This window comes from Globicephala melas, chromosome 13, assembly GCF_963455315.2.
Source record: "Globicephala melas chromosome 13, mGloMel1.2, whole genome shotgun sequence".
In the NCBI taxonomy this organism is placed as follows: Eukaryota; Metazoa; Chordata; class Mammalia; order Artiodactyla; family Delphinidae; genus Globicephala; species Globicephala melas.
In genome coordinates, this window is record NC_083326.1 from 34,644,543 (window position 1) to 34,655,937 (window position 11,395).

The window sequence follows — 11,395 nt, forward strand, 5'->3', positions numbered from 1 at the left end:
AATCTTGAAGAAGAGGGGATATGACACCAAAACCCCTAGTTTCAAGATGCTCCATCATAATAGAATTTAGGAAACATTTCCCCCAGTTTATAGAAGTGAAGGAAAATGCAACTTAAGAAGAAAGAATTAGGGTCTTTTTTAAAGGCATGAATAAATGCCAAAATAAAAAAGAGTTTATCTTGAGAGTGATCAAAATTGCATTCACAAGGAATAGAACATAAGTGTTACACACATTGCAGAAAAGAATAAAATGGAAAGTAGGAAAGGAATTTAAATTAGAGATAATACTCTAGTATATCTAACTGATACTTCTTAAATACCTATTGGATTATTAGATGGTGAAAAAATTATTATACACAACCACTCCTCAAATCTGTCTCCCATTATAAATAGTAAATAATGAGGAAGAAATAAATAAGTGCCAGAAAATATTATAGAAAGCACAAGGTGCTGTATTACTGATGGGATGATCATTGAAATGTCCCAGATAGTTAGCCATGAACAAATGTCTGCTAGAGATGCTCATATAATGAGCAGATAAAAGGTTTGGGCAAATGGGATTTCCAGTACCAGTAATACATCTGGGTACCTGCCCACTCAAAAAATATATATTTGTGTTTTCTAATGATGAATTTTCCTTTCCCATCTTATTTTTCTTGTATTTTCCCTTTTAACATCAAGAAAAACTTTCCCAGAAGTTGCCTATGAGACATTATCCACTGTCTCATTGGCCAGAGTTGTGTCATCTCCTACTTTTAACAAAATCATGTAAGTATCTATACTTATATCAGAGAAAATATACTTTAAGCTGAAGACTATATCAAGGGTCAAAGAAAGTCATATATAATGATAATAGGGTCAATCCATCAAGAGGATATAATATTTGTAAATACTTATACACTTACTATAGGTGCACCTAAATATATAAATGTTAACATATTTGAAGGGATAAATAGATAACAGTACAGTAGTAGGTGTCTTTAATACCCCATTTTCAACAATGGGTAGATCATCCATATGGAAAATCATAAAGAAACATTGGACTTAAACTACACATCAGACGAGATGGTCCTAACAGGCATATACAGAGCATTCCATTGAACAACATCAGAATACTCTTTCTTCTCAAGTGCATATGGTACATTTTCCAGGATAAACAATATGTTATGACACAAAGCAAATCATAATACATTTAAGAAAATTGAAATCATACCAAGCATCTTTTCTGACCACAGTGTTATGAAACTAGAAATTAATTACAAGAAGAAAACTGGAAAATTCCTGAATATGTGGCTATTAAACAACATGCTCCTGAACAACCAATGGGTCAAAGAAGAAATCAGGGTTTCCCTGGTGGCACAGTGGTTGAGAGTCCACCTGCCGATGCAGGGGACACAGGTTCGTGCCCCGGTCTGGGAAGATCCCACATGCCGTGGAGCAACTGGGCCCGTGAGCCATGGCTGCTGAGCCTGCACGTCCAGAGCCTGTGCTCCGCGACGGGAGAGGCCACAACAGTGAGAGGCCCGTGTACCGCAAAAAAAAAAAAAAAAAAAAAAAAAATCAAAAGATAAATTAAAAAAAAAAATCTTGAGAAAACTGAATTTGGAAATACAACATAACAAAAACTTGTGAGAACTGCAGTTCTACAGAAAAGCAGAAAAGAACTACAGAAAAGCAGTTCTAAAGGGAAGTTTATAATAATAAATGCCTTCATTAAGAAAAAACAGAAATCTCAAATAAACAACCTAACTTTGCATCTCAAGAGACTAGAAGAAGAACAAATTAAACCTAAAATTATTTGTAGGAAAGAAATAACAAAGATCAGAACAGAAATAAATTATATAAAGACCAGAAAAATAATAGGAAATATCAATGAAACTGAGTGGTTTTTCTAGATTTACCAAGAAAGGAAGAGAGAGGACTCAGATTAATAAAATTATAAATGAAAGAGGAGACATTACAGCTGATACCACACAAGTAGAAAGGATCATGAGACTATTATGAATAATTATATATTAACAAACTGGACAACCTAGAAGAAATGTTAAATTTCTTGAAACATACTATCTATGAAGGCTAAATCATGAAGAAATAGACAATCTAAACAGGCCATTTACTAGTAAAAAATTGAATGAGTAATAATAAAAAGAAAACAAAAACTCCCAAAAAAGAAAAGCCCAGGACCAGACGGTTTCACAGGTGAATTCTATCAAATATTTAAGGAAGAAATAACACCAATCCTTCTCAAAATCTTTCACATAATAGAAGAGAGATAGAACACTTCCAAACTGAGTTTGCAATGGCAGCATTGCCCTGATACCAAAGCCAGAAAACTACATTATAGGCCTACCTCAGTGATATTGTGGGTTCCGTTCCAGACCACTGTAATAAAGCAAGTCACATGAATTTTTTGGTTTCCCAGTAGATATAAAATTTTTGTTTACACTATACTATAATCTATTAATTAAAAAATAGCATTTTGTCTAAAAAATGTACATAGCTTAATTGAAAAATACTTTATTCCAAAAAAATGCTAACCATCATCTGAACCTTCAGCAAGTCATAATAGTAACATCAAAGATCACTGATCACAGATCACCATAACAAATATAATAATAATAATAAAAGTTTGGGATATTATGAAAATTACCAAATGTGAGTGACTATTGTTGGAAAAATGGTGCCTATAGACTGCTTCAATACAGGATTGCCACAAACCTTCAATTTGTAAAAAACACAATATCTGTGAAGCACAATAAGATGAAGTACAATAAAATGAGGTATGCTTGTATAAGAAAAGAAAATGACAGGCCAATGTATTGGGTTGGCCAAAAAGTGCCATAAATAAAATAAATAAAAATAAAAGGCACATTTTTCACTTTCATCAAGAACTTTATTGAATAACGTATTCTCCCCTTTGTACCATTACCTTCTGCCATTTTTCAGGAAAATTCATAATTCCATCTTCCCAAAACTTATCTTTTTGAGCAAATAACTGTTCCAGGGAACAGTTCTTCCAGGGAATTGAAATTTTTTCCATTAAGAGAATTTTGTAAAGACTGAAATAAATGGAAATCTGAAGGTGTAATGTCTGGTGAATACAGCAGATGAATTGGAACCTCCCAGCCAAGCTGTGACAGTTTTTACCTGGTTATCAAAGAAACACGCGGTCTTGTAGTATCCTGATGGAAGACTATGCATTTTCTGTTCACTAACTCTGGACGCTTTTCATCAAATGCCACTTTCAGTTGGTCTAATTGGGAGCAGTACTTGTTGGAATTAATTATTTGGTTTTCCAGAAGGAGCTCATAATAGAGGACTCCTTTCCAATCCCACCATATACACAACATCACCTTCTTTGGATGAAGACTGGCCTTTTGGTGTGGTTGGTGGTGTTTCATTTTGCTTGCCACATGATCTCTTCTGTTCCACATTATTGTACAGTATCCACTTTTCATGGACTGTCACAATTTATTTTAAAAATGGAACATTTTTGTTATGTTTAAGTAGAGAATCACATGTGGAAATACAGTCAAGAACGTTTTTTCACTTAATTTATGTGGAACCCAAATATCAAAGTGATTAACATAACCAAGCTGGTGCAAATGATTTTCAATGCTTGATTTGTATATTTTGAGTATGTTGGCTATCTCCCGTGTGGTATAATGTTGATTATTCTCAATTAATGTCTTTATTTGATCCCTGTCAACTTAAAATGGTCTACCCGACGATGGACCATTGTCCAGCAAGAAATTTCCAGCACAAAACTTTGCAAACCACTTTTGACACAACATCAGTCACACACCTTCTCCATATACTGCATAAATATTTTTTGCATTTCGGGTGCGCTTCACCTTTCTTGAAATAATAAAGCATAATATGTCGAAAATGTTGCTGTTTTTCTTCCATCTTCAATATTGAAATGGCTACACAAAAATTCACCAATTTTGATGTCTTTTTAAAAATGCACACTGATATGACAGCTGTCACGTACAATCTAACAAAATTGTTTTGAATGAAGTTTAGACAACTAAGTGCTACTAGAGCCATCTTATGGAAAAAAACAAATGAAACTTTTGGCCAACCCAATATGTTAGAGTATTCAGTAAATGGAAAAACACTATAGAAATATGAGTTAATATTATTATTATTGTTATTATTACTATACAGTCACAGACTCAAAAACACTGTCCATATTTTCACAGTAGTGAGTGTTCAATGAGGATTATTTGTTATATAGGGCTATCAAATTATATTTTTCTAAGTGTTTTTAGATGTACTTATCACCTATTTAGCATTAGTTAGTACTAGATTATTTTAAAAAGTAAAATAATTTGATAGCTCAAATTTCCTGGAGGTATTTGTATATTTGTTGACTTCACATACACATTAGTGACTTGGATCTCAATAATGCTAATTATATAACTACATGTCAGGAACTGTGCTAACTACTCTGTGTGTTTCATCTCCCTTCAACCTCATAATTAATTCTATAGAGTGGATATAATAACTTTAATTTCACAGATAAGAAAAATGAGGATTAATGGGGTTTTTGCAAATACCCTGTGTCAAAAAGATCATAACTGGAAGAGGTATGTTTTGTGTCCAAAAATGTCTAATATTGTAGACAGCCCTTGTGCTTTACCACTACTTTAACTAGACAGTGTAGTTGCTTGCTATTCACTTTCAAATTAAATGAATGAATGAATATTGTCTTAGCTTAGATCTGACAACTTTTCAAACTCACAATATTTCAGGAAGGGAAAATGTCTGGATCCCAAATATGCAGATTGTGTATACCATAATTATCTATCTTAAGCATTCCACCATTATATCACATTAAACAGGTCCAAGTTGTAACTCGCTATTTTCCAAGTAATATTTGCTCCTTTTCCTGTGTTCTCTGACTTACTTAAAGGTATCATTATTCACCCAATTTCCTGCACTAAATATTTTAAGTCCTCTCTCTGCCTAATCTCCTATTAGTAATCCATTTCTAAATCATGTAAATTCTTCTGTAAGGTATCTCAAACCCATCCATTTCCCATCTTGCTCCAATCATCACTATCTCTCAGCTGGGTTGTTCTTATAGAGTCCTAACTGGTCCTACCCACTCACATCCATTCACCATGCTGCTGCTAGACTGTCCCTTCTACCATCAGATTTGATTATACAGTATTTCTGTTTTAAACATGAAAAGTATTCCTATTGCGCTGAAGACAGAGACCAAACACCTTAGCCCGGCCTATGAAGATCTTCCTCATTTTTCCTTCTCCAATTCATTTCACACTTTACACCATGAAAATAATTAACTAGTTGCACCTTCACAAGCAGGCTAAGCTTTCAGTGTCCTCATATCATTTGCCTTACTTGTTCATCTGTCAGGACTGCCTTTTCCCACATCTGTCCTACTTAGTGACTAAAGCAGGACTGACCAGAAAGTAACCTTCCCATAAGATTTACCAGCTGAAGCCTACACAACTCCCCATTAACTCCTGAATCTGTCCCTATTATGACACTATCCCATCGCATTAATTCCTTACTTGCCACTGACCCCACTAAGTGAAATCAGCTTGAGAACATGGGTCATGTTTTTTTTTTTTTTTTAATTTTACATAATCAGAATCTAGATGCCTGGCACAATTCTGATGCTCAATAAACTGTTTCAAAAAAAATAATAAGTGAATAAGTGAATGGATAAATAGAAAGGAAGGAAGGAAAGAAAGAAGGGAGAAAGGAAGGGAAAGAGTATGAAAGGAAGAAAGAAAAAACATATGCCCTCTTGCTCAAGAAGAATATAAAAACTTAATACCCTTGGTTTTGGGGATACGTGATAGGATCAGCGCACATGCTACTGTAAGATGTAAGTGTTATTTTTAGAGAAAATACATTATATTGTGTTTTTGTGTAGCAAACGGTAAACCTATCACCTCCCGCTGTAAATCCGACCCTCCATGAAATAAATCTTTCTTATAATTTCAGTGTTTTTCTTAAGATGGTATTCTATTTTTTAAGAGTAAAATGACCTAATCTGCAGGTCCAAACCTTCACTTTTCAAAAAAAAAAAAAAGATTATTGAAATTTATAGATTTGACCATGGCAAAATGGCATTTATGTTTTTCAGAGTTAAAATGAAATAAAATATCTAACTTGCTGGGTTTTGCTTTCATGACAAATAGGCACTGACAAATACATACCACATTACCATCCTTGATTGCTCTGATGGAACTCATTTTCATCTTGTGTTCCTCTAATTACATGAAAATTGCATACTTTTTATGCATGACACATTTTGCACAGCTTTAGCAAAAGGTTGTGAAGAGAGGGAAAAAAAAAAAAAAAACATTTATCAGTTTTTTCCCCTTTCACAGCAGCAATTGATCATCTTCCCAGCAATCAATCTTGCTTTATGGGCCTATTTTTCTCCACTATTGTAACCAAATGGCAGCAGAAAGGCACTGTACACAAAAAAAAATATGGTGGAGGTTTTTAGGTGTTTTTCTCAGCTTTTAATAGATGAGATTGAGGATGCCCTTGCTTTCTGATGATTGTTCTGATTTGTTTTCTTTGCTCTTCATTCCTCTCTCTGCCTGGGTTTGAAGCTTTCACCATAGAAAGAGCGGTAGGACTCCTGTCTAAGAATCCTACCCCACCCTTTATTTCTCATTCAAACTACTTTACATTTACAGAGAATATTCAACATTTTAAAACACTTTCTTATCAATTTTTAAAATTTTAGTTTCATAATAAAATGGGATATATTTAGAGAAGATCATTTTAATCTGCATTTTAAAGATGAGGAAATTGAATGTTTATATGACTTGTGACTTTCCTAAATTAATGTGATTTATTTGTTTTGAATCTTGTAGTTGATTCAGAAGTCCTGGCTTCCAGTCCCAGGTTTTCCCAGAGGGTTTGGCTTCTCTTTAATAAAGACCTGGGAAAATAATTTTTCTGCTACCTATCCATAAAAATGCATACAAAGAACACACCAATAACAAATATCAGAGAAAATTGCAGTCAATCAATTGGTGTTTCTTTTACCATTCTTTATTTCTATTCTTTCTGAGAAAGAAGGCATTGGCGTTCACAGGAAGCTCAGCATCATTGTATTTAACTCGAAAGGAATTGTAGAAGGCACATCTCATTCCTTGAAAATAATGACAAATTATGCAATTTTTGTTTTACTCAACTAGATTGAAAACGCCTGGGGAATAGCCAAGCTGCTTGGCAAAGGGAGGCATTTGATGTTTGGGGCTTTGGAGCCAAGGGAGCGGCATTGCTTTTCAAACAGGTGCAGGCTCCTAAAGCCTCGCTCGTTTCCCCTTTTGGACAGGCGCAGCACCTGACCAACTTTGGGAGAACAAAGCCTCCATCTGGACAAAGGGAAAGAGAGCTGGTCGCCTGTGGAGCTGCAGAGAACAAGGCTCTGCTTCCCTTTGAAGTGCTGGCATTCTCCTTAATCACCTGGAAAAGTCTTAATTTAAAGAGGGGCTCTTATACAAGCAGGGGATCTCAAGTATATTTGACTTTCATATCCAATCTACTTCCCTTTCATCAGGTTTATTAAAATTGGTGATCTGTTCATTGTGAACCCCGTTTGTATCTGAATATGGAGTACTTCCTTTAGGGTCTCCCTCGCTGCTCTGTTTGGTCCTGTGATGCACTCATATTGCTGCCTTTGCCATGGAGTCATTATTTCTGGGGATAAATACTGTGATGTCAGGCACACTGGATTATAATTGTTGCAGGGTAAACACAACAGGACTTTATGTTCTTAGAATGCCTAATTAGATGACAGTAAATGTATTGTGGGACAGCTGAAAAACACAAACCTAGGAAGTGTTGCATTTTTCCCCATTGGATATACATGCATTGATGCACTTTATATCTTTACTCATATGAAATAAATATCCTAAAGGAATTCTCTTACCATTTTAGAAAGATACCTGAAAGATTCACTTTGGAGAAACACACAAAATCCATAAAGCTATAGTCTCAGGAGTACTAGTCAGCTCCATACAGTGCATGGGGAATGTGACAGTCATTCTAGTACACGCACCTCACCCAAATGCCCTCTTTTTAAAAAAGGGAGGGAGGATAAGTGATATTTTGATTTTATACTTGGGTTTGCATCCTGGATACAACCATATGTTAGGGATACCAGAAACGGGAGTTCTTGCCATAAAAGAGTTTGTATTTTATGTGAGATAAATAAAATCATCTGAGAATTCAACTGTAAAAACAGAATTAAGCACTTCAAAAGATAATGGGAAATCAGAGTAAGACAATTTTAGTCAAAGAAATAGGTAACAGTGTTCACGGGATTGCAGTTTGAGCTTAGCTTTAAAAGTTGTATAAAATTATAAAGAGAGGGATGTGGATGGTGTGTCCTTATTGTTAATGATTTAAAAGAGAAAATCTGTGTAGGAATAAACCAGCAGTTTCTAGTGGGGACTCTCGCTATGTCATAAGGGAAGTTGTTTTTTTTTTTTTTGATTGTTTAGTTTTTATTTCATAACCATAAACTTAACTTTGCAATTCAGCTAAACTTGGAGGGGAATAAGGAAAATATGGAACCCAAAGAAGTGCAATGAGAGCACAAAGATTATAGTATATTTTGAGCAGATGGAGATGAAGGGGTGCTCTCCTGAGCTACAGAAGGAATGGTCTTGGTGGTTAAGATAAAACACAAGTCAAATTTATTATTAGATTTGTCCACAGTCAGCAATGGTGATCTTCTTGCTGGTCTTGCCATTCCTGGACCCAAAGTGCTCCATGGCTTCCACAATATTCATGCCCTCTTTCACCTTGCGAAAGACCACATGCTTGCCACCCAACCACTCAGTCTTGGCAGTGCAGATGAAAAACGGAACCGTTTGTGTTGGGGCCAGCATTTGCCATGGACAAGATGCCAGGACCCATATGCTTCAGGAGGAAATTCTCATCATCAAATTTCTCCCATAGATGGACTTGCCACCAGTGCCATTATGACATGTGAAGTCACCACCCTGACACATAAATCCTGGAATTGTTCTGTGAAAGCAGGAAACTTTATAACCAAAACCCTTCTTCCCAGTGCTCAGAGCATGAAAGTTTTCTGCTGTCTTTGGAACTTTGTCTGCAAACAGCTCGAAGGAGACACGTTCCAAGGGCTCGCCGTCAATGGCGATGTCAAAGAACACAGTAGGGTTGACCATGGTTGGGCAGCGCGGGAGGTTCCGGTGTGGCAGCGTCTGCAAAGCCATAAGGGAAGTTTTGAAAAGATCTCTGGAGAAATGGAGACTTACCTTTAGGCAGTTATCAGATTGGAAGTTAAAAATGAAGTTCCGTTTTTGATTCTGAGTGAAGTCTGTGTGTGTCTGTGTGTGTGTGCCCGCTCACACACATGTCAAAGTCCTTGCCCTCTTATCGCCTCACTCTATAGATTTTCTTGAAGTGCCACTCCCAAATACAACCCATTGGTCCATGGTTCATATTCCAAAATATTCCTCTCTTTCTCCATCATATCAATTTTCCCTTTGGGGCCTGTTTCCAGCTGAAAGGGTAGGAAATGACCAACAACATGAATTTATACCAAGTTGTATATCTAGGACTGCAGTAAGGCATGACATTTCTCCCAAGACTGTTCATATCTTCAAAGGGTATCACTAACTCAAAGAACCAGTGGAATGTCCCTTCAATGAATGGACCACTGAGGAGCACTTTTGGGGAACAGGAGGACATCCCAGTGTCCTTAAGTTCTCTCCATATAAGTGGATGTCTCCTCACTGAAATGCACGTTAGGACAGAAAAGGACTTGTTCTTCAGCCCTACAGACATTCACAGGCCTGTAAACAATGGTGCCTGTCACACTGGGGGCTGGGAATAGAAAGATGGGTGGGAAGGTAGTGCTTGCAAAATCCCATTTAGGGCATTATTTATTATTCTAGTTTGTAGTTTATCCTTATAGCATCTGTAATAAATAAACACTCTTCAGAAGAAAGTGCAAATTAACAAGGAGTAGATGAGATTGAATGTGACGACTCCAGCCCTGTACAAGAGTCACTGGCCCATTAAATGAATGTGCACAGCTACTTCTTAATGCTCTCCATAAGTAATCAATTTCTGAAAATACCAAATAATTTTAAAACAGCCCTGTCTGACCTCACTCTCCAGTGATGCTGGATCAATCAGCCCTTGCTGATTTGCCTACCTAGTTTTAAATCAATCAGATTTGACATTTTTGGTTTTGTGTTTCTTTCCTTTGCCTACTCCTGCACCCATTCCCTTCCTTTGGCAATATTAAATGGTAACTGCCCTCATTCAAGGTTAGGGCCCCAAAATGTAGCTTAATATTTATAGGTCTGGACATCTTTTGAAAAAGCAGCAGAGGAATGTAAATACCATTGCAAGAAGTTAGAACATTCTGATGCTGTACTAGGGTTTGATTTCTATCCATATAAAAAGACCCAGGATGCCCAGAGCCTGAACACAGATGGAACTTGAGAAACTGTCAGCCTGAAGTATCTTCTATCAGACTTTTAAATAGAGTGTGATTCAGGAAAAAAGGTTAAAAAAGTATGATTTGAGCTTCCTTTCTCTTTTTGACTAATTAACTTCTCCAGGTCAAAAGTAATTTTTTCCAGTTTCCTACCTCATAGCAGATAATATTTGTGAAAGAGTTTCATACAATCTCATTTTAAGTATGTAATATAACCTTCCTATTTGTTTCTTTATTTTTGGTCTCTATCCTCTCTTACTATTTTTTCCCTTTCTTTATTCTCCTCATCCTCTTACTCTGCCTCCTCTTCTTCCTTCCTCTTTTCATCATTCTTGTTTTGAATATAAGTATTGTGTATTTGGTTTAGATTGAATATTTGTGTCTCTCCCCAAAATTCATATGTTGAAACCTAATTCCCAATACGATAGTGGTTGGAGTTGGGACCTTTGGGAAGCAATTAGGTCATGAGGGTAGTGCATTCCTGAATGGGATTAATTCCCTTATAAGAGATCCCAGAGAGTCCCCTCACCCCCTTCTGCCATGTGAGAACACAGAGAGAGAATGACCATCTATGAAACAGAAAGCAGACCCTTGCCAGATACTGAATCTGCCAGCTCCTTGATGTTAGACTTACCAGCCTTCAGAACTATCAGAAATAAATTTCTGTTGTTTATAAGTGACCCCATGTATGGGTATTGGGTAAAATACCCCATGTATTTTATAATAGCAGCTTGAACAGACTAAGTAAGAATCATAATGTATCTTAGTAAGTATGGAATACTGGGAGTACAGGAAAAGGACTTACCATAGAAAATTATAAGAATTCATGATCTCCTATTGGGCAGAAGGGCGAGTCAAGGTTAGTAAGATCAATTTAGTAATATTAGTAAGATTAAAAGTGATGCTCTGTTA

General features: G+C 36.1%; 1 pseudogene; it reads right to left on the reverse strand.

Moving 5' to 3' along the window:
- Window positions 1-8,509: 8,509 nt before the first annotated feature.
- On the reverse strand, window positions 8,510-9,206 carry LOC115850008 (peptidyl-prolyl cis-trans isomerase A pseudogene; annotated as a pseudogene).
- Window positions 9,207-11,395: the final 2,189 nt, after the last annotated feature.